We start from the raw sequence: 24,445 nt of genomic DNA on the forward strand, positions 1-24,445 counted from the left end.
TTACCATATGATTCAGCAATCCCACTACTGGGTGGGTGCATAGTCAAAGAAAATGAAATCAATATGTAAAAGAAGTATCTGCATTCCCATGTTCATTGCAGAATATATATATGTGTAATATATAAACATATGTGTGTGTGTGTATATATAGAGTATATATATAGTATATATATAGAGTATATATATATATAGAGAGAGAGTATATATATTTTGAGACAGGGTCTCACTATGTGACCCAGGCTACAGTGCAGTAGCACAATCATGGTCCACTGCAGACTTAACCTCCCCAGGCTCAGGTGATCCTCCTACCTCAGCCTCCCCAGTAGCTGGGACTACAGGTGCCACCATGCTCAGCTAATTTTTATATTGTTTGTAGAGACAGGGTTTTGCCATGTTGCCCAGGCTGGTCTAGAACTCCTGACCTCAAGCAATCCACTCGTCTCAGCCTCTCAAAGTGCTGGAATTACAGGTGTGAGCCACCACGCCTGGCCAGTTAAATTCTAAAGTGAAAAAAAGAGAAACTCCTCAACTTGGAAGACTAAGCATTGTTCCCTGTTGAACTACATAACCAGACCCCCATGTTCCTGGCTTAGGGTAAGAAACAGCCTACAAAAACAGCCTACATCTGTCTGGGGGCTGTAGTCACTGTGCAGTGGCTCTTTGCCTGAAATATGGGGAGTGAGCACCAATGAAGGGAGCAAAATAAGGAAATGAATATGGAGGCCAAGACTTACTAGATTAGGTCACAATCCAGAAAGACCAAATGTAGATGGGCCATTAGATGCAGGGTAAGCAAGTTGGTCATAGGCATTTGCATTATGAATCTCTTGCCTCATATCACTTTGTTCAAAGTGAAGGCAATATAATGTTTAAGAATGCATTAATTCAGGATCTGAAACCAAAGCACATATTTTACAAAGTAAACAAGACCTGAAGAGATAAGAGTGCATCATTTGGGGTTAGATAGATCTGGGTTTGAGTCTTAGCATTGCCATTTATTGTGTTAGTTACATAACCACACACACAAACCCCACCCCTGCCATACCCTCCAAGTCTGTTTCTTTATTTGTAAAATAGGATAATAATTAAACATACTTCACAGAGTACTTGTTGTGCAGGTTGGATGACTTAACGTATGTAAATGAAGTCCTTAGCACAGTGCCTGACATTCTCAGTGGATGGTAGCTAAAAACAAACAATGAAACATCAACTGCCCGCCAACTCCTATCTGCAAAAAGGTGACAGGATTGAAGAAAGCCTATGGCACGAGAAACCAAATAGACTGCATCCCTCTGAACAAGGGCTGTCATGCGTCCTCTGTCTTCTTGTGATTTTAGATTCCCTTCATATTCCCTGCCTTGCCATGGCCAGACGCTGCTAAAGACATTTCTTCATTTGACAAATGTCTAGTAAGTGCCAACTCCGTGTCAAGTAGTTAGCTACGGGTTGGGGATATATTGGTAACTACCTCACAGAAATATTTGAAAAGATAGTTAATAAATAAGATAACCACACAAATACAAGTAAGTGTCACTTGTAAGAAGACAAAAAAAACCCAGCATTTCACTCTAGGGGGGTTGACAAAAGAAGATCTCTGTGAGGAAGGGAAATTTAAGCTGAGACACACCAAAGATCAGAGCAGCCTTTGTTTTTCTCCACCCATTATTGCCTTTCTCTGAAGAATTTGTGATAATCACCAGCCTTATCTCTCTGTAACTTCCTTGCACTCCCTGGCTATCATTGTCTGGAAGTAATATCAAGAGGCATCAAGGACAAACTATTTCCTAAACTATAGTGACCCTGCAGCCACACTCACCGATATAGCCACCAGGCAGCCACACACACACTTGCGCTGGCTGTTACTACGTAAGCACGCCAGACAAGCCAAGTGCCCTGGCATGAGACTGTATTCCCCTGCCTATGGGGAAGGGTGGCTTTTTCTACTTCACACAGGTAGAGCTGGCCAGTGGCCCTGGACATCCTCAAAATAAAAGCATACTCAGAAACCAGTGACAGGTTTTACATTTCTTTAACAGATGAGGTTTCACTATGTTGCTCAGGCTGGTCTTGAACTCCTGGGGTCAACCTCCCAAAGTGCTTGAGCACAGGGATTACAGGCATAAGCCACGATGCCTGGCTAAGTTAAAGGTTTTCAAAAGAAGGCTGGCAGACCAGGTGCAGTGGCTCATACCTGTAATCCCAATACTTTGGGAGGCTAAGGCTGGTGGATCACTCGAGGTCAGGGGTTCAAGACCAGCCTGGTCAACACGGTGAAACCCCGTTTCTACCCAAAATACAAAAATTAGCTGGGTGTGGTAGGTAATCCCAGCTACTCGGGAGGCTAAGAGGCAGGAGAATCACTTGAACTTGGGGGAGGTGGATGTTGCAGTGAGCCGAGATCGCACCATTGCACTCCAGCCTGGGAGACAGAGCTAGACTCCATCGCAAAAAAAAAAAAAAAGACTGGCACTGAAGTGTCCTCCCAGGACAACCCAACATAATACCTAAGTACAGGAGTTATAGAGAACCCATAGTACTATACACTTGCACCATGATTTACAACCCATTTTTTTTTTTTTTTTTTTTTGAGACAGTCTCGCTCTTGTTGCCCAGGCTGGAGTGCAATGGCACGATCTCGGCTCACTGCAACCTCCGCCTCTCAGGCTCAAGCAATTCTCCTGCCTCCGCCTCCCAAGTACCTGGGATTACAGGCTCCCACCAGCACACTCAGCAAATTTTTGTATTTTTAGTAGAGACAGGGTTTTACCATGTTGGCCAGGCTGGTCTCAAATTCCTGACCTCTGGCGATCTGCCTGCCTCGGCCTCCCAGAGTGCTGGGATTACAGGCATGAGCCACTGCACTTGGCCTATAACCCACCACCCCCACCTTTTTTTTTTTTTTCAGGAAAAGTGTGTGTTTCCTCCTCTTGGCATCTTAAGGAAGACAGAGAGTCTGTGCTGGCTTTCTAGCTCAGTGGCACAGTGTGGGCACATCTGGCCAAGGGAAGGGCAACCTGGGCACCCCCTTGCCTGAGTCCTCACACAAGCCCTTCCTTCCTTCAGCAAGGGCTACTGCAAGAGGCCTCTGGCAGTGATGGCCCTCAAAACTGTGACTAATGGTCTCCTTCTCAGGTTCTGAAAACTGAACGGTTCTTGTTAGATTTGGAATGATTCTCCTTCATACCAGAGCAGAGTCATTCTTCCTGATTACATAAAACAAGGCACAAAGAAGCTCTTTGGGGTTGTAGTAAGTGGTGGGAGTAACAAGAGAAGAAATAGGAGAGAAATGTAGGTAACCATGAGCTAAAAACAACAGAATGTCAAGCGATTGTTGGCATACTCAGAGCAGTATCTAATTAAAAGATTTCAGGAGGTAGGGGAAAGATTTTTACAGAGAATCAAGTTAAGTTAGTTTCAATAGGTTTAACAACAAAAATCCACATATAATATTCTCTTGGCTAGCTGTCTTATATATTAAAACCTAGAATTATGCAGATACATTCTCAGGCTAAGACATGTTTTGGCCTAATTAAAAGCATCTCAGACTAGCATGCAGGATTCTATGATTTTAAAGATAGCACTTATACTTAAGGCAAGAACTAGCAAAACTGGCCAGACTTGATTTCTAGCAAGGTTTCCTTGGAGGAAGTTAAGAAAGATAAAGAAGAAGAAGGTATTAGTCTCTTAGAGAAGTGAAATGACAGCAGAGCTGGACATCGATAGTGTGCAAACTTGACATGGATTAATTTTGATGCACCAATTAAGAAAAATATAACCCTGGCCAGGTGCAGTGGCTCACACCTGTAATCCCAGCACTTTGGGAGGCCGAGGTGGGTGGATCATCTGAGGTCAGGAATTGGAGACCAGCCTGACCAACATAGTGAAACCCACCTCTACCCAAAATACAAAAATTAGCTGGGTGTGGTGGCACATGCCTGTAATTCTGGCTACTCAGGAGGTTGAGGAGGAGAATCGTTTGAACCTGGGAGGTGGAGGTTGCAGTGAGCTGAGATCGCGCCACTGCACTCCAGCCTGGGCGATAAGAGTGAGATTCTGTCTCAAAAAAAAAAAAAAAAAAAAGAAAGAAAAGGAAAGAAAAAAAAAAAAAGAAAAAATATAACCCTCCCACCACATTTGAAGACTGCAAAAATTGTAACTCTAGTTAATACATTTTAAATTTCTAAATTAGTCACAATCTCAATCCAGAAATCCTGGTTTTCCTAGCAAGCTAATATATAGTAATTTCAAGGGTGTTGTAAAAATCTCAGAATAAAACTAATTTTATTTGCCTGAATTTTAAAAAGAAATAAACATGAAATATGACTGTGTGGGGGGATGGTGAGACTATTCTAAAAAGACTGATAATCTCTCTTGCAAGTACTACCATTTTTATTCCTGGGCTACAAACATGGCTGATAGCTCTCTTGCAAAGAGTTATGCAAAGAAACAAAAGTTTTGTAAAGAGAGAGTGCAATAAGAAATGTACAATCATTCAAGATGTACTTATGATATAAAAATTTCAGGGCCATGCAGCCATAAAAAAGAATGAGATCCTGTCCTTTGCAGGGACATGGATGAAGCTAGAAATGATCATTCTCAGCAAACTAACACAGGAACAGAAAACCAAACACCACATGTTCTCACTCATAAGTGGGAATTGAACAATGAGAACACATGGACACAGGGAGGGGAACATTATACAACAGGGCCTGTCAGTGGGTGGAGGGTAAAGGGAGGGAGAGCATTAGGACAAATTCCTGATGCATGCAGGGCTTAAAACCCAGATGACGGGTTGATAGGTGCAGCAAAGCACCATGGCACGTGTATACCTATCTAACAAACTTGCACGTTCTGCACATGTATCCCAGAACTTAAAGTGAAAAAAAAAAAAAAATCACCGCCATCTCTCTCTTTTTGCTTTTTTTGTTTTTTTCTGGTCTCAGTCCCTACCCATCCTCAGCTGTTTACCATGAAATCAAATTTGTACTGACTTGCCATATATAGATTTGAGGTATTTTTCTCTGGTATATTTTCTTTTAGAACAGTATTGAAAGGCAGCAATCTCTTGAAGTTTAAATAATCAGAAATACAGTAAATGCTGCGGTGATAGACCTAGAAATGCAACCTACATGGCCTTTCAGCTTAATACTCATATGCAATTGCTTGGGTGCTAGTGTAGATACACTAGTTAGATTCCAGTTATTCTTCAACCAGCCTAATCTTTAGAACTCTGGGCGAGGGTGAAAATGAAAATCATCGCCATAATATAGATCATTCATTCATTCATTCACACAACAGATATTTGCAAAGAACCTACAGTTCTAGGTACTTGGGATACAGCAATGAACAAACTGTATCAATACCATCAAACAACTTGAACTAGATGACATACATAGAACACTCCATCCAAAAATAATAACTCACATTTTTTTCAGTATAAATGGAACATTCAAGAAGTTACATCAAATTTTGGACTTAAACATACATCAATAAATTTGTAGGAATTGAAAATTTTAAAAAGATGTTCCTGGCCATAACAGAAGGAAATTATAGGGTTCAAGACATGTTAGCCCAAAATATGGTACCTTGACATTTGAGAAAACAGCAGAAGCATGAAGCCTTCTCTTCCGGTCGCTCTTCCCCTCTGAGGCAGGTCATAAGACTCTCTTTACAAGTGCCCTCTCTTGCTAAGTTCTCCTAGTTTATTAATATTAGTTCATACTCCTTTTGTCCTCCAATCATATTTTCCCACCACTGTTCACTTTTCATCAAACCTAAGCATGAAAATATACAGGTTTCCCTGTTTCCTTGTTTCTGTAATGAATGTACTCATGTCACCCAACACTTATATTAAATAAATGTGTATGCTGTTCTCGTTAATGTCTTTTATTTTATTTTACTTTTTGGTGACGGGGTCTCCCTCTGTCACCCAGGCTGGAGTGCACTGGTACAATCTTGGTTCACTGCAGCCTTGACCTCTTGGGCTCAAGCAATCCTCCCACCTCGGCTTCCTGAGTAGCTGGGACTGTCAGCACGCACCACCATGCCTGGCTAATTTTTTTATTTTTTGTAGGGACAGGGTCTCACTATATAGCCTAGGCTGGTTTCGAACTCCTGGGCTCAAGGGATCCTCTGCCTTGCCAACACACCTGGCTGTTAATGTCTTTTGTTATAGGGGTCTCAGCTATGAACCTAGCAGTGGATAAGAATTCTTTCCTTCTCCACAGAAACAAGGTATCAATAATTTTCAAGATGCATGGAAAATCCTCAGATATTTGAATTAAGCAATGTACTTCTAAGTAGCACATGGTAATAAGAAGAAAATACTTCGATGTGAGTACAAATTTCAAATACAACATATTGGGCCTGGTGTGGTCGTTTACACCTGTAATCCTAGCACTTTTGGAGGCTGAGGTGGGTGGCTCACTTGAGCCCAGGAGTTCAAGACAAACCTGGGCAACATAGTGAAACTCCATCTCTACAAAAAATATAAAAATGAGCTGGGCGTGGTGGCAGAAGCCTGTAGTCCCAGCTACTTGGGAGATGGAGGTAGGAGGATCAGTTACACCTGGGAAATCATGGCTGCGGTGAGCCGTGATCACACCACTGCACTCCAGAGTAGGTGATACAGCAAGACCACATCTCAAAAAAAAAAAAAAAAAAGTTATGGTATGCTGCCAAAGCAGTGTTTGGTGAGAAATTTATAACACTAAATGCATATTTTAGAAGAGAAGAAAGGTTTAAAATGAATGCACTAAGCTTTCACATTAAGCAACTAGAACAAATTAAACTTAAGGTAAACAGAAGGATGAAAAAGGAAGAAGAGTAGAAATTAATGAATCAGAAAATGGATCATAATAATACAATTTGAAAAAAAAATAGAAGCTATATACATGACCAAAACCTTCAGTCTAATTAAGGGTAAAATTTGTTTGCAACATGTTGCTAAATCGATTTCTCACTTGCTAAGAAAATCTATAAAATCCTATCATTTCTTTCGAAAGAGGATGTTTGAAAGCAGCAGCATATTCATGTTTAAAATTGAAGTAACATAGTCACAAAAAAATAAAATGGAAGAAGCAAACAAAAAAAAAGGAACAAATTGAAAGGCTTTATTGATTGGTAAAAACACTTAAGAGAATCAGAAAAATAAACCAAGAGAAATGATATTGTTCAAAAGTAAAAAAGAAAGACATATATAAATCAGGAGTGGAAAAAAGCTTTAATCTCCTAATTAGGAGGCAGAAATAGAGAAAAAATCCAACCAGATAGACAGGGCTCTGTGGGCAGCCTTACTGTTGGATTTGTGGCTGCCAAATAGTGTAGGCCATTTCCAGAAATTGGGTTCTATATTGTAAGAATTTAGTATCTAGAGATGTGACAGTAATTAAATCTCAGTTTTTGCAACAAGCCCTATATTCAGAGACTCCCTAGCTTCTGCAGAACACACTTCCAGCCACCATATTAATAGTTGAGGGGTAGTTCTTCCATTTCAAAATGACAGCTGCATTCCTCTCTTTGGCAATTAGACTTTTAACTCTCTGGGGAATGAAGACTCTTTGCAGATTTGCAACAATTACCCTGACTTGCCTTGTACTACTTTACTGCTGCTTGGTACTGCTCCCATTGATCTGCTGGTCAGTTCCGCTACTCATGTCTGATGAAGCTATTGTAAAAGACAGAAAAAATTGAGAAGCCCAGTGTGTTGACTTAGGACATTTCATTTTCTCTTTAAAAGCAGATATCTTTGTAATCTGCGCCCATCGTACTATAACTTTTCCTTCTATTTCTGTAACTTGTTAAACAAAGGCACCATGTATTGAATGATTTTTCATACTAAATGATTCTGATAGATGCTCATTCCTGAAGTACCTGCTGTCTTAAATATTTAAGGGCAAAAGATTCTGAGACGGTACAACCTTGGAAAAACATCGTTCAAGCCTAATGAAAATGAGCACATTCTTGAAAACGCTACAGAGTGTGCACAGAAGTAAGTAATTCTGATGCAATGAAATATTTCCCTCAGCAGTTTGTGAGGCAAGTGAGATTTCTGGAAAGCATTGGCAGCTTGTGGGGAATGGCACAGAGATGAAGATCGATCCTTTACCTGTATCTGCATCCAGTGGGACTGAACAGCCCACAGCACTTGTGGGCAACGGATTTCAAAGGGGTTATGTGTGCAAGAGGTGGAGCCAAATGCAGAGCCATAAGAGACCGTTAAACTCACTACCAGGAGCCTCATCTCACCAAACAACTGTGACGCTGACGCTGAAGCCATCAACTAACTCCACCGTTACCAAAGTTATTGCCCAAAGAATGCTTCAAAGGGGCTGAAGAACCAAGCCATCCAATATTTTGGCTAAGCTACATTGCTGAACTTAAATGTGTTCTAAGGACATCATTTGCGTTCAGCTGAGTTGTTGTGACTAGTTTGTGTGAGGTTATAGCACATTCTTATAATTTCATGTTGCCTTGACACCCATTTTGAGTATAAGTTGGGTTTTCTCATACCAGAAGCAGGGCTTCCTCATCCTTGACAGTTTTCGGTTCTCTGTCTCTTCCTAGTTCCTCAGTGTGCTTGATCCAGATGTCTTATCAGCCTCTTGCTGTCCACCTCCCTATGGTAGAGCAAAATACAATCTACTTGACTCACCCCACTGACCCCACACCCTGCATGGACTTCACAGATATGCCTCAGAGACCATCTTAGTCCACAAGTGCCTCCATTGAACTCGTGCCTGCTTGCTCTAGACTCGCCAATTAGAACGCCCCACTGGAAACCTGCTCAGGTAACACCCTGGACCCCAATAAAGGCTTTAGCCCACATGGCTTTCTTTCTCCCTCTCTCTTGCTCGCCATCAAGCATGTGTGTCCTGGATGGGCCGCCACTTTGCATTTCCCCTTCCAGGCATGCAGCCCTCTTATCTCTGGGACCTGTAAGTAATAAACTGCTTTTATTTCATGTGTTTTGTTAAATGTTCTTCTCTGTGTCTCACCTGACTGATACAGCTGAACCTAACTTCTTTCCTGGTCAGAGCTCTCCTAGAGATTGGCTTTCTTGTAGGATTAAACAGGACACAGGTCAGATGAGAGCCACAAGTTTGTCTGCCAATATAAACAAGTTTCCTGTGAGAGGGACAGCTGGTCAGAGGTTGGACACTTAGACATTAGGCTGTCCACTATCATAAAGAAGTATCCTGTGAAAAGCACACTGTAAGCATCCACAACCACCTTCCGTGAAGCCCCATCAGGGCAGGGCTAGAATTTATAGTCATTCTCCAGACAGACACCTCAAAACCAAATTTGAAGAAAATACGAGACATGTCAAGTAATTTGTTGTTCACAAGTTGTAAAATTGGCATAAATGTTTGAAGTTTATTTAATACATACACAAGGGTGGATTCATAGCTTTCCTTATATTCATTTGCATTCTACAATTATGAGTGTGAAATGAGGGATTTCAATACAACTAGGGATTCCTGGAATTGTGTATAATCTTGGGCACACCCAAGCAAGCATTTACCCCCTATCAACATCACCCACTATGTGCATCAGCGAGATAATTGAAAAGCACTCCGATAAAGCTGTGGTACAATTGTAAATTCAATTGTTCTGTTTTGTTTGTTTGTTTGTTTTAAAGATTTCCTAGGACCCAAGAAAAAGTACTGCACTCTTTAGGCTCTTAATAGTGAGATAATAAACTTGGCTAAATTAGAATTACAACTAGATTTTTAATTCAAAAGAGTACCTTTCCTCTGTTTAAAGGAAGCTGGTTATTATTTACCCAGAAAGATATTCTTATGGCTTCTTCAGTTAATCAAAGATGAATTAAGTCTCAGGAGACACATATCTAAATGCTTCCTTCCTTTTGTCATTTTCCCAGAACATTCAACCTCAGACAGTTTGACAGATAAGGTCAGAACTTGAACTTGCACATACTGATCATTAATTCTTCTGAAAGAAAATCGCTAATTAAGTGACAGTGTCTTTAGAGTTTACATATTGTGGAAAATAAGGCATTTTGGTTTCTGATATGAAAAAGGACACCTATCAGCAAATATCACTGGAAAGTTTTCCATTGTTTTTGGAAGAGATTACTCTTGTTTTCTCTTTCAGTATCTTATCTTCCTTCTTGTCAAACCTACCAACTCTGGTCTCTACCCTTTCAGTTTCTATATCAGGACAATGAACTTGCATAAGAATAGCTTTCCTTAGTGGAGTATTAATGTAATTTGATTAATGTTTTATCTTTAGACAACTCAGGCTGTAACTTGACAATCAATAGTGGAAATAATGATTTAGATAAGAGGTCGGCTAGCTTTTTCTCTAAAGGGTCAGCCTGATCCTTTAGAGAAAAAGCTATATATATATATATTTATTTTTTTTTTTTTTTAAAAGATGGAGTTTAACTCTTTGTTGTCCAGGCTAGAGTACGATGGCACGATCTCAGCTCACTGCAAACTCTGCTTCTCAGGTTCAAGCAATTCTCCTGCCTCAGCCTCCTGAGTAGCTGGGATTACAGGCACCTGCCACCATGCCCAGCTAATTTTTTGTATGTTTAGTAGAGATGGGGTTTCACCATGTTGGCCAGGGTGATCTTGAACTCCTGACCTCAGGTGATCTGCCCTCCTTGGCCTCCCAAAGTGCTGGGATTACAGGCATGAGCCACTGCGCCCACCCCAGGTAATAAATATTTAGGCTTTGCCAGCCATATGGTCTCTGTGGCACCTACGCAACTCTGCCCTTGTCACACAAGCAGTCCTAGACAATGTGTAGACAAATGAATAAGGCTGTGTTCCAATAAAACTGTACTTATAGCTAAAACTCAAATTCCATATAATTTTTATATGTCATAAAATATCTTTTGATTTTCTTCAACCACCGAAAAGTATACAAAACATTGTTAGCTTGCAAGTTGTAGAAAAACAGGCGATGGACCTGATTTGGTATGTGGAAAGTAGTTTGCTGATGTTTGACTTAGAATCACACTAATCTATACTCCACCCTGTAATTGCTATAAAAAAAGAAGAAAGAAAGAGAGAGAGAGAGACAGAGGAAAGAAAGACAGACAGACAGACAGACAGAAAGAAAGAAAGAAAGAGAGAGAGAGAAAGAAAGAAAGAGAGAAAGAAAGAAAACCAATCAAAATGTCATAAACTAAGTCTAAATAATTAAATAGTAATTTGGGGTTTTCATATTGCAGTGTATTGCACTGTTTGTATTGGTCCTCAGGAGTCCCCAGGAGACTGTTTGAACTGTGGCTTTTAATAATTTTCCATAAAGTACTAATCGTGAGAATCATAGGGAAGTCTAAGAGGGTATAGTTGTCATGAAACCGGCCTGCCGCAAATATGAAATTTCCTTCAAGTTCTATGTTTTGTCTCAAATGTTGTGAATTTTGCATTCTATTCCACATTTCCCCCCAAATTTTCTAGAAAAGCTAAAAAAAAAAAAAAAAGCCTGTTTGTACAGATTCTTATGCTTACAGAGAAATGTGGTACTTTAATATGAAAAGCCAAAGAGGCAAGCTTAGATAATACCATACTCAAATAAAATTAAAAGGAAGGTAAAAATCTAGTTGCAGGGTCCTATGAATTTAGTTAAATAGTTTCTACCAGGAATAATTGTTCCTGGTAAACTGCTGCAATGACACCCTTTTTACATTTAGCTTTTCTGTAAGAGGGAAAAAGAAGTATAAAGCGATTAATATGTATAGAAACAATGACTTCAGAATGAAAACAAATGTAGGAAAACAGTAGGATCAAATGCACTGAATTGGAGTCTTCTATAAGTAATACCAAGAGGACAACAAAGAAGCTAATAGCAGATAGCTTCAATTCTTACAGAATGTACATATTTAAATTACCAAATAGCTCCAATTGCTTTTGACTTTTAGGTTCTTTCTTTTAGCCCTGCAATTTGGTGTGAGAATTCCCCTACAGACTTGGCAAGACTTACCAGTTGACTTTTTTCTGTTGTTTTTCTCACAAGACATGTACTTTTTCAAAAATTGGAACCAAAATCTTAAATCAGTTTTGATCCACTTCCAAAAGACTCTTCTGTTACTCGTGTGTGTGTGTATGTGTATGTGTGCGTGTGTGTGTGTGTGTGTGTGTGTGTAAGAGAGAGACAGGATCTCGCTATGTTTCCTGGGCTGGTCTCGAACCCCTGGACTCAATCTATCCTTCTGCCTCAGCCTTCAGATTAGGTGGTACTACAGATGTGCGCCACTGTGCCCCACTTCTCACCCATTTGATGAAAGCAATTGATATTCTCTTTCAAGAATGTATCCCAAAATTGTTCCCTAAAGCTCACAAGAGTCTTGTACCCTGGTGAGTTACCATGGCAACCTTCAGATTAGCTTCTGGAAAACAGTAACAAGGGTTTTATCTTATTTCCATCACTACATTACACAGCCCCATCCTGCCCTTTGAATCCTAACATGAGATCAGCGCTAATTTTTCTGCTTCAACTTCTTTTCTTTTCTTTTCTTTTCTTTTTTTTCTTCTTTTCTTTTTTTCTTTTCTTTGAAGAGGTGAGATTAGGGGAAGAGGTTAACCTCTCTCTCCTTGAAATGACTACAATCAAGGAAAGAAACTTTGCCAAAATACTGGAGTCCGCATTTTGCTTTAAAAGATAGTTTTGACTTGGCTTTTGAATTTTTGGTATTAAATACTTTTTATTTTAACCCAATGGATGAGTAAGTTAAATCTAGAGTTATGTTTTACAATATTGGGCACCCTACCTTCAAGGATTTACAAATGAAGGCACAACCCATTAACTCCAGAAAGTCGCTGTCTTAACTTGAGAAGAATTTGGAATCTGACGATATACATTGCTTTTCCACAAGACTTTAGTGGCTAAAGGAAGCAAGGCAAAGCATAGCAGAGCTAGAATAAAGCCTATCCAAGTATAGTGGCTTATGTCTATAATCCCAGCACTTTGGGTGGAGGCACAAGCCTAGGAGTTGGAGACCAGCATGGGCAACACAGTGAGACGCCATCTCCACAAAAAAATGAAAATAAAGGCTGGGATAAAGGCTCACGCCTGTAATTCCAGCCTTCTGGGAGACTGACACGGGCAGATCACCTGAGGTCGGGAGTTCCAGACCAGCCTGACCAACATGGAGAAACCCCCACCTCCACTAAAAATACAAAATTAGCCGGGCATGGTGGCGTGTGCCTGTAATCCCAGCTACTTGAGAGGCTGAGACAGGAGAATCACTTGAACCGGGAGGTGGAGGTTGCGGTAAGCTGAGATCGCACCATTGCATGCCAGCCTGGGCAACAAGAGTGAGACTCTGTCTCAAAAAAAATCAATCAATCAATAAAAAAAAATAAAAATAAAACAATTAGCCAGGCATGGTGGAGCGCACCTGTGTTCTCAGCTATGCGAGAGGCTGAGCTGGGAGGCTAAGCTGGGAGGATCACTTGAGCCGAGGATGTTGAGGCTACAATGAGCTGTGACTGCACCACCGTACTCCAGCCTTGGTGACAGAGTGAGACCCTGTCTCAAAACAAAAAATAAAAGAGACTGACCTTGCTGGCCCAAATAGAGGGCTTATGGCGTTGCAGACTCTGAACCTTGATTCTTTCTAATTTAATCTTTCTACTTCCTTCGATCCAAAGGTCACTTCCTCTTAGCAGTTGCACAAGAGACACTATCCCACTTGCATGTCTAAAGTATAGGAAAAATAAGGAGAAACTGTGCTGGTTTGGTAGGTTGCCAAGCTTCCCTTTACTCTGAACCGTTACTCCTTATGCACAGCCTTTGATGCCAGGGTTTCTGTTCAAGGGTTCCTTGACATCTAAGAGGCTTTCATCTTTCTCCTACACAATTCCAGAATATACCCTTATTTACAAACACTATTGGTTTCCTTTGGTTTTATTTGTACACAAACCAGGTTTCCAGACAAAAGCAAAGTCATGCCCTTCTCCCTTCTCCCATCCCTTGATGTGCCAACTCTTTAGTTGGCACACCTAAAAGTGTGCTGAGTGGTTAAGGCATTTGGCCAAAGGATAGTGAGCCAGAAATAGTTCATCTCTAAGCCAGGGTTTAGCCTTAATTTATTATTTTCATAAGAAAAAAATAATAAAATGCTAATGTTGGCTCCGTTGAAAGGCTTTTAGAATTAAATACTACACACTATAAGGTCTGGGCAGCCTGCAAATATTCCATTTTATAGGGGCATATAGTAGTTTTTGAAATTTAGAGATTCAAACGACGCAAAATACCTCTTGGTCTGCAAGTATTACAGCTGCAATCAGGGACCTGCTGACAGCGGCCTGACATTACAGGTCATTGTTACCCTTCAGGCCCTGTGCGTAGTGAGTGCTGTGTCTGAGGCTCACCTAGCCCTCTCTTCAGTTCTTGAAACCTCAATCTTAGAGTTTCACAGCAAATGATGGATTATTTACTTATACAAAGTAATGCTTTGCCTACCTGAGGTACCCTTATGAGAAATTCTACTACATACAGCTTTATTTCTGGATACAGTTTCCTAAACCATGAACATTTCGGTGTTGGACATTGAGAAATGAGAAGTTCTACAGTTTGTGGTAATCAGAAAAGAGGAATATGGGAGGTTGGGGATGGAAAACAGAGTTGAAGAGGATTAGCAAAGAGAAAGGAAGCTGAGAGGTGGGCATTCCAGGTCTCTGAGGTGCATGTGAATCGCATCCTAAGGAAAAAGGCAACTGAGACTTGAGTGGATAATCTAATGGCCGAAGCCTCAGTGTGAGGTTAAGAAGAGAATTTAAGACTAGATCAGGCCGGGCGCGGTGGCTCAAGCCTGTAATCCCAGCACTTTGGGAGGCCGAGACGGGCGGATCACGAGGTCAGGAGATCGAGACCATCCTGGCTAACACGGTGAAACCCCGTCTCTACTACAAAATACAAAAAAACTAGCCGGGCGAGGTGGCGGGCGCCTGTAGTCCCAGCTACTCGGGAGGCTGAGGCAGGAGAATGGCATAAACCTGGGAGACAGAGCTTGCAGTGAGCTGAGATCCAGCCACTGTACTCCAGCCTGGGTGACAGAGCGAGACTCCGTCTCAAAAAAAAAAAAAAAAAAAAAAAAAAAAAAAGACTAGATCAGCACAGGTTTTAGACAAGATTGAGAAATATCTACTTGGCTATATATAGTATGTCAAATAAAGACAATCTGAAACTGGGTCGGGCGTGGTGGTTCATGCCTATAATCCCAGCACTTTGAGAGGCCGAGGTGGATATGCATGCCTGTAATTCCAGCTACTTGGAGAGGCTGAGTCTGGAGAATTGCTTGAACTGGGGAGGTGGAGGTTGCAGTGAACAGAGATCGTGCCACTGCACTCCAGCCTGGGTGACAGAGTGAGACACTGTCTCAAAAAAAAAAAAAAAGGATAATCTGAAATTTATTTTTTAATTATTAAAATTATTGTATGACAAACTACCTGAAGATTGAATCAAAGACAAAAAATGCAACCACCACCACCATCACCCATGACAACAGAAGAAAAACAAAACAAAACTCTTCCAGTTTTACAGTACTGATGTGTCACAGTTTTACTTAGTGTGCTCATTTCATCGATTTGTTTCAGTGAATGGATAAATAATCACCAGAATTTCTCTAACGCTACTCTTGACCTTCGTTTTCAGAATATTATTTCTTCCAGAGGTTTTGCCCTTCTAAATAACATACTTTAGGGCCGGGCATGGTAGCTCACTCCTGTAATCCTAGCACTTTGGGAGGCTGAGGCAGGTGGATCACCTGAGGTCAGGAGTTCAAGACCAGCCTGGTCAGCATAGTGAAACCCCGTCTCTACTAAAAATACAAAAAAATTAGCAGGGCATGGTGATGTGCACCTGTGGTCCCAGCTATTTGGGAGGCTGAAGCATGAGAATCTCTTGAACCCTAGAGGCAGAGGTTGCAGTGAGCTGAGATTATGCCATTGTATTCCAGCCTCGGAGACAGAGGGAGACTCTCTCAAAAAAAAATTTGTTTTAATAATTAAAAATAAATAAATAACATACTTTTTTGTTAGTTTTCTGTTTTTTTGTTTGTTTGTTTTTTGTTTTTTTTTTAATTTTCAAGGCATTCAACAAGAAGTATAAATAACATACTTTACAAAAGAGAAGTTTTCAGAAATCTAAACTTGGGATAGGCCTGCTGCTCTGGGGAGCTGAGAATATTTTGAGCTGGAAGAGAGTTTGCACCAACAGAGTTAATTCACACTTCAGCCATTCCAATAGCCTGGAATCTGTGCTTCTATCCCAGGGACTGGACACCTCCCAGTATACTTAAAAGTTGGCACTGACCTAAAATGCCTACAGAACTGTCTGGGCCTGTAAGTAATTTTCTTTTATTTTTAAAATTATACCCTTGCCACAGCTAATCTCAAGGTGCAACATATTAACTTTTTTTTTAAGACTACAAAGCAATTCCAGTGGAGGATATATAATATAAACCAGGATTTGAACATTTTTTACCCATTTTCAGTGTTCAATGTAAGATTCCCAGAAGGTATTAAGTACTATTTAATGACCACAGCTTTGTCTCTGTATTGTACAACTTCTCTTTGTATTACCTTTGATTCTTCAACTTTTAAGGCTAGCACTGTGAAAACTGCACATGCTTTTTAAAAGTTTTAATGTGCATACTTTACATTGTATGGAAATTTATCTGCATTTATTTTCATCATCTCTTGTCCTTCCTAACTTCCTTTTACATTCATGTAATATTATTCTGTTTCACCATTTCATAAAAGGGTTTTGCAGTTTGAATCAGTGCTTCTAAAGGACTCGTTTAGAGTAGAAAAAAATTTTTTTTTGAGACAGGTTTTGGCTCTGCTGTTCAGGCTGGAGTGCAGTGGTATGATCATGGCTCACTGCAACCTCGGCCTCCTGGGCTCAAGTGATCCTTCTGCCTCAGGTTCCCAAGTAGGACTACAGGCCTACACCACCACATCCAGCTAATTTTTTTTTTTTCTTTCTGTAGAGCCTGGGTTTCACCAGGTTACCCAAGCTGGTTTTGAACTCCTGAGCTCAAGCGATCCAGCCTCCTTGGCCTCCCTAAGTGCTGGGGCTACAGGTGTGAGCCACTGCTCCTGGCCTAGAAAAATTTTTAGTATTCAGTTTAACCCTTAATTTTTCTGAATATATTCCTTCATCACGTAATTTAGGTATTTGGGATTTAATGATCACTTTAAAGACATGAGGTCATGCTAGCAGTATATCTTTTTCATTACGATTTTATGCATTTTACTGATTTAATATTTTACTAGTTCCATTTTCTTATCAGCCTGAAAATCTTTCTTGATTAAATTGCTTTTTTTTTTTTTTTACAGAATTACACACAAGCCTCACACAAGCCTCAAACTATTTATAAGCTGCTAACCAAAGGACTTTAGTGTATCATCCACTGTGCAAATTACTGTGATGTTATGAACCATCAGCATAGACATCTGCACTACTATCTGTGTCAAAATTATATATTTCACACAGAAGGAGCTAAAATGTTTTTGTTATTGTTTCCTTTTTCTCTGAATTCAAAAGTTTATGTAAAGTTGCCTGTAATCCCAGCTCTTTGGGAGGCTGAGGCGGACGGATCACTTGAGGGAGGCCAGGAGTTCAAGACCAGTCTGATAAACATGGTGAAACCCCATATGTAATAAAAATACAAAAATTAGCCAGGCATGGTGGTGTGTGCCTACAGTCTCAGCTACTTGGGAGGCTGAGGCACAAGAATTGCTTGAACCTGGTACGCTGAGGTTGCAGTGAGCCAAGATTGTGCCACTGCACTCCAGCCTGGATGACACAGCGACTGTGTTTCAAAATAAAAAAAAAAAAGTTTATCAGGAAAGTTAAAACAGACACAAGATTTTTGCACTTTTGTTTATTGCCTCAAATAATGTTGCCTGAGAATTGTGTCATATATCCAATATTCTGCATGATCCTAGAATCTAGACCCTCATAATTGAAAGCAACATTGAGAGGAACAAATCAAATCTATAGTCTTTGTCTTACTTGATTTCTCACAATTAAATTATGTGGACCACACTACTGACTCATAAGCTATTAGACGGAACACCACATCGCTTAGAGATGGCAAAGAAATCAGTCACCTCAGTTTTGTTTCATCTCACATTGAATTGCTTTTAAAAACATAGATCTAATAATTTAAGCTTAAAATAAATGATCTCCTGTGTATATATTAATATCTGTAATTTAGTTTTCTATGTGCCAAACACTTATTTTGTTACTAGATTTAGTCATTCCTAGATTTATTTCTCTGCTAATGAGAAAGGAGGTTGGATGACAGAATGTGGACAAGGTACATGAATCTTAGATTCAAAGTTGACAAAATTTTTCTTTGGATTATCAGTTTCCATTCTGTAGAAATTTGCATCTTCAACAAAATAGTTCATTAATACACCAGAAGCACTCTACCATCCTTGAATCTTGGTTGGGTGCCAGCCCCACAACATCAGGTTCAAGTGCTTAAATAGTACAGAAATACACAGTCACGTCAGAGAGGCACTAAATATCCTTTCCCCGGCCTTAAACCCAGTAATGATACGCCTTAAACCCAGGGTGGGTGGAGCATAAGAAGACTTACCCTGGCAACAGCTCTTCAAGGTGCTCTAGGTCCAAAGAAGAATACCAGTGTTGCTTTCCCTTAAATAAATCTCCCTCTGTCTTCGTAGGAAGAGATAGGATCAAAGGTCAAAATGGTCCGAGCCTGCCTCAATCTAAGGTATTCCTGTGATGAGCTTGTGGGAGGGGCTTGCTGTTCCTAATTAACATCACCATGGATCCCCATCAAATCCTAATCTACTGCAAATTTCTAGCTATTGTAATTTTTATAGCTTGTTAATTCTCTCTGTGTTTCTTAGCACAGATAATTTGTCCCTAAACATCCAAACTGCATTTTACAATTTTATCAAACTCCGTAGGGCCAAATTTTACACTTGAGATATAACTGACGTTAAAACTTACACCTTTGAAGTGATGATTCTAAGGACTTTGCTGTGTAGTTTTCACTGCAAAATGAGCAAATGTCAAATAAAAAACAGTGCTGACTTTGTGAGTTCTCTCTCTTCAGAAGCAGCTTCCAAATAATTCAAGGGTGGCTTTTTCTTTTCTTTTCTTTTTAATTTTTACTGAGCCTCGCTCTGCTGCCCAGGCTAAAGTGCAGTGGCGCCTACTTGCAACCTCCGCCTCCCGGGTTCAAGCGATTCTCCTGTCTCAACCTCCCAAGTAGCTGGCACTACAGGCCCCTGTCACTCCCGGCTAATTTTTGTACTTTTAGTAGAGACAAGGTTTCACTATGTTGGCCAGGCCGGTCCCAAACTTCTGACCTCAAGTGATCTGATCGTCTCAGCCTCCCAAAGTGCTGGGATTACAGGCATGAGCTACCACACCAAGCCAAGGATGGCTTTGTCATTCTTCAAGTCTACACACACCTTAAGTAAGAATTACTGAGGAACAATGTTAGAACTACTGTAAGTATGCCGGGCGCGGTGGCTCACGCCTGTAATCCCAGCACTTTGGGAGGCCGAGGCGGGCGGATCACAAGGTCAGAAGATCGAGACCATCCTGGCCAACCACGGTGAAACCTCGTCTCTACTAAAAATACAAATAATAATAATAATAATAATAATAATAAGCCGGGCCTGCTGGCGGGCGCCTGTAGTCCCAGCTACTCGGGAGGCTGAGGCAGGAGAATGGCGTGAACCCGGGAGGCGGAGCTTTCTGTGAGCCGAGATCCGGCCACTGCACTCCAGCCTGGGCGACAGAGCAAGACTCTGTCTCAAAAAAAAAAAAAAAAAAAAAAAAAAAAGAACTATTGTAAGTAAGAAAGAGTTACTGAGGAATAAAGTTAGAATTCCAGCGTCCTGTAGACATCCTGTAATTCTGCAGGACGCTGGAATTCTAGCATGTCATTTCTGTATGAAAATTGCATTCTCGGCCGGGCGCGGTGGCTCAAGCCTGTAATCCCAGCACTTTGGGAGGCCGAGACGGGCGGATCACGAGGTCAGGAGACCGAGACCATCCTGGCTAACCCGGTGAAACCCCGTCTCTAGTAAAAAATACAAAAAAATAGCCGGGCGAGGTGGCGGGTGCCTGTAGTCCCAGCTACTCGGGAGGCTGAGGCAGGAGAATGGCGTAAACCCGGGAGGCGGAGCTTGCAGTGAGCCGAGATCCGGCCACTGCACTCCAGTCTCCGCGACAGAGCAAGACTCCGTCTCAAAAAAAAAAAAAAAAAAGAAAATTGCATTCTCAGGGAGAACAAGAGAGGTGGGGAGGGTGGGGCTTACCTTTTAGTTTAGGTAAAACTAGAAACCTCTGGAGGAAGTTTAGAACCCTTGTAGAACAGGCATCATCATTACTATCATCAGTAACACTATCGCAACTGGTCATTTCATTTATTTATTTTTTTGAGATGGAGTCTTTCTCTGTTGCCCAGGGTGGAGTGCGATGGCACGATCTCGGCTCACTGCAACCTCTGCCTCCCGGGTTCAAGCAATTCTCCTGCCTCAGCCTCCCGAGTAGCTGGGACTACAGGGATGTGCCACCATACCTGGCTAATTTTTGTAGAGATGGGGTTTCACCAAGTTGGCCAGGCTAGTCTTGAACCCCTTACCTTGGGTGATCCACCTGCCTCGGCCTCCCAAAGTGCTGAGATTACAGGCATCAGCCACTGTGCCTGGCCTAAAACTAGTAATTTTATAGCAGGCTTACTGTACACTAGTAAGACACCAGACATTGCACTAAGCATTTCACATGTGTTATATCATTCTAAACTTCCAAACAATCGTATGAAGTAGGGGCTATTATCTCTATTTAACAAAGAGGAAAATGAATTTATTAACTAATGAGTGGTACTATTAAAATACAGAATAACTCTCATCATCTAAAACTGGACTTGCTGAGATCCAGTTAAAAATTAATTTAAACATTAATTTTTTTAATTTTAATTTTTTTGTTCTTTAAAATTAATAGAGAAGAGGTCTCACTCTGTTGCCCAGGCTGGTCTTGAACTCCTGAACTCAAGTGATCCTCTCAGACGTGGCCTCCCAAAGTGCTGGGATTACAGTCGTGAACCACCACACCTGGCCGTAATTTCTAATGATAAAATGATCTAGGCATTGAGTGTCTTGTGAACTTAATGAATTATCATGGTCACATTATATATTTAGTTTATAAAGGGTTTTTAAAAATTAAGTATCTACTTCTGGTAAACCCTCTACAAAAAATACAAAAACTAGCCCGGTGTGGTGGCATGCCTGTAGTTCCAGCTACTTGGGAGGCTGAGGTAGGAGGATTGCTTGAGTTGAGGCTGCAGTGAGCCAAGATTGTGCCACTGAACTCCTGCTTGGGCAACAGAACCAGACCCTGTCTCAAAAAAAAAAATATATATATATGTGTATCCATATTTTTTATCTACTCCCTAATTCTCTGACCTGACTGATATTGTAAATGAATCAAAAGTATCAATTTATGAACTGTTTACTTATGAGAAATTATATAAAAACCTAAACTGCTCTGCCCGGCGCAGCCTGTGCCATGTCTGTCCCTAGTCAGAGGCCTGGCTCCCTTCGCCTGTGTCCCTCACTCCATGCAGAAGCGCCTCCAGCATGTCTGACAAACTGCCCTGCAAAGTCACTGATACGGATCTGGCTGCCTGGGGACACAAGACCCTGGACACTGCAGAGGATGAGATGCTGGACCTGATGTGCGGGTAGGAGTTGTACTCGACCTCCAAACCACTGAAAGGCACCCGCATCGCTGGCCGTCTGCACACGGACTGTGGAGACCGCCGTCCTCATTGAGACCCTCATCTCCCCGGCTGCTGAGGGGCAGTGGTCCAGCGGCAACCTGTTCTCCACCCAGGACCATGCGGCACTGCCATTGCCAAGGCTGGCATTCCAGTGTATGCCTGGAAGGGAGAAACAGACTAGGAGTAGCAGTGGTGCATCCAGCAGGCAGCAAACTAAAAGGACGGGCCCCTCAATGTCATTCCTCCACACCAAGTTCCCACAGCTCCTGTTGGGCATCGAGGCATCTCCCAAGAAACCCCGATTGGGGTCCACGACTTACACAAGATGATGGCCAATGGGATCTTGAAGGTGCCTGTCATCAATGTGAACAGTTTTGTCACCAAGAGCAAGCCAGCGTCCCTCACAGATGGCATCATGTAGGCCACAGATGTGGTGACTGCCAGCAAGGTAGTAGTGATAGTGGGCTATGACAATGTGGGTAAGGACTGTGCCCAGGCCCTCAGGGGTTTTGGGGCCCGCATCATTGTCACTGAGATTGACCCCATCAGTGCACTGCAGGCTGCCATGGAGGGCTATGAGGTGACAACCATGGACAAGGCCTGTCAGGAGAACATCTTTGTCGCCACCACAGGCTGTAATGACAGCATCCTCGATTGGCACTTTAAGCAGATGAAGGATGATGCCATCATGGTAACACTGGCACTTTGACATGGAGATTGACGTCAGGTGGCTCAGCAAGAACGCTGTCGGGAAGATGAACGTCAAGCCCAGGTGGACTGTTCCTGGTTAAAGAACGGGTGCTGCATCATCCTGCTGGCTGAGGGCCGGCTGGTCAACCTGGGTTGTGTTATGGGCCACCCCAGCTCTTTGATGAATAACTCCCTCACCAACCAGGTGATGGCACAGATTGAGCTGTGGACTCACCCAGACAAGTACCCCATTAGGGTTCACTTTGGGCCCAAGAAGCTGGATGAAGCAGTGCTTGAAGCCCACTGGAGCAAGCTGAATGAGAAACTGACCAAGCTGACTGAGAAGCAGGCCCTGTACCTGGGCATGTCCCGTGACGGCCCCTTTGAGTCTGATCCCTACCGCTACTGAGAGCCAGGTCTGCCCTTCACTTTCCAGCTGCCGCTCTTACCTGGGCCTCACCTCTCCTGCCCAAGAGCAAATGGCACCAGCTTTGTGATTGGTTTGTCAGCGTCCCCCATTGGCACCCTGAAGCTGGTCACTCAGTTTTTGGACTCTGCTGCATCCCTCATACTGTTCCAAATGTGGAAGGGGGAATTCAGAGGCCCCTCCTGAAGCCCAGGTTATGATGGAGGTATAATGGAGACAGCCACAGGGAACCATGAGCTCAGTGGTCTTGGAACTGCTCACTAAGTCAGTCCTTCATTAGCCTGGAGGTCAATAGTGGGGTCACAACCCCCATGTACTTTACCATCTAGGTCTTCACCTGGCCTATGGACTTATACCAATGTGCTTGTTTATAGGCTCAATGGTTCCTAAAACCATGACAGGTGAGAAGGAGCTATATCCGAGGGCAAGGAGGAACTGTTGAAGTTGGAATGTTATTGAAAGCCTGGCTTAGTGCTGGGGCTTCTTTTAAACTATGTAACAATAAGGTTGGTACTTTCAGTGAGTATTTTACAGAGATAAAAATAGACTGTTAAGGAACAACCAAAAGACGACAGAGAAGCAACAGCCAGAGATTGTGAGGGGCCAGAAAAAGTAAAAGCAAGCATAGATACACCACCACTTTGTAACGGGATGGTTCTTATCACGACCCTGGGTCAAAAAGAGTAATTTGGTTTAAAATGTTTATATAATGCTTATAATGTTAAAAGAAAGCGGCGGCAGGGGGGTGGGGGGCGACCTTAGCCTCCCAAAGTGCTGGGATTACAGGTGTGAGCCACTGCACCCGGCCATACTGGTGATAATTTTTAGAGCACAATTATTTTACAAAATGTTTACTATTTATGAAAGGAGAAAACAATTGTTTTTGACAATTGCTTATGGTGATTTCAGGTTTTTTTCTTTTTTCGTTGTTTGTTGTTGTTTTGAGACAGGGTCTTGTTCTGCTGCCCAGGCTAGAGTGCAATGGCACAATCATGGGTTACTATAGCCTTGATCTCCTGGGCTCAAGCAATCCTCCTGCCTCAGCCTACCGAGTAGCTGGGACTACAACCTCATGCCACAAGGCCTGGCTAATTTTTTAATTTTTTTGTAGAAACGAGGTCTCCCTATGTTGCCCAGCCTGGTCTGATTTCAGTTTTATAAATTCATAGAAATATTAGTCAAGAAAGCCTAATCACTTTAGTTTTTATGCCAGAAAATCTGCATTTACACTTATTTCTGCCCCGGAATGCATTCTGCTAAAAATGGACTTTTCTAACTATCGTTGGTTATCTCAGATCTCCCACTATTATCTTTTGTGCATCTGCTCATCAAGTTGCACAGATTTCCAAAAGGGATTAGCAGTCTTAACAACTTTGCCACTGTATTAGCTATACCAATAGCATTCTTTGTGTTTTTCTTATCTTTTGCTTTAGCAAATGTGTTATTGTTTTAGTATCATTTGGTATGGGTAACAATCTGGAATCTACGTCTAAAACATGTCCTTTTTTCGTTTTTTTTTTTTAAAGACCAAACATAAACCATTAATTATAATAAGAAATGCCTGAAGAAAT

General features: G+C 41.7%; 1 protein-coding gene and 1 pseudogene across 1 annotated transcript in view; one reads left to right on the forward strand and one right to left on the reverse strand.

The window, feature by feature from the left end:
- SLC39A10 (solute carrier family 39 member 10) overlaps window positions 1–24,445 on the reverse strand; it is a 164,560-nt gene that overhangs the window by 134,869 nt on the left and 5,246 nt on the right. The gene's annotated exons all lie outside the window — the stretch shown is intronic.
- Window positions 21,433–22,907, forward strand: LOC126932966 (adenosylhomocysteinase-like; annotated as a pseudogene).

This window comes from Macaca thibetana, chromosome 12 (genome assembly GCF_024542745.1).
Source record: "Macaca thibetana thibetana isolate TM-01 chromosome 12, ASM2454274v1, whole genome shotgun sequence".
In the NCBI taxonomy this organism is placed as follows: Eukaryota; Metazoa; Chordata; class Mammalia; order Primates; family Cercopithecidae; genus Macaca; species Macaca thibetana.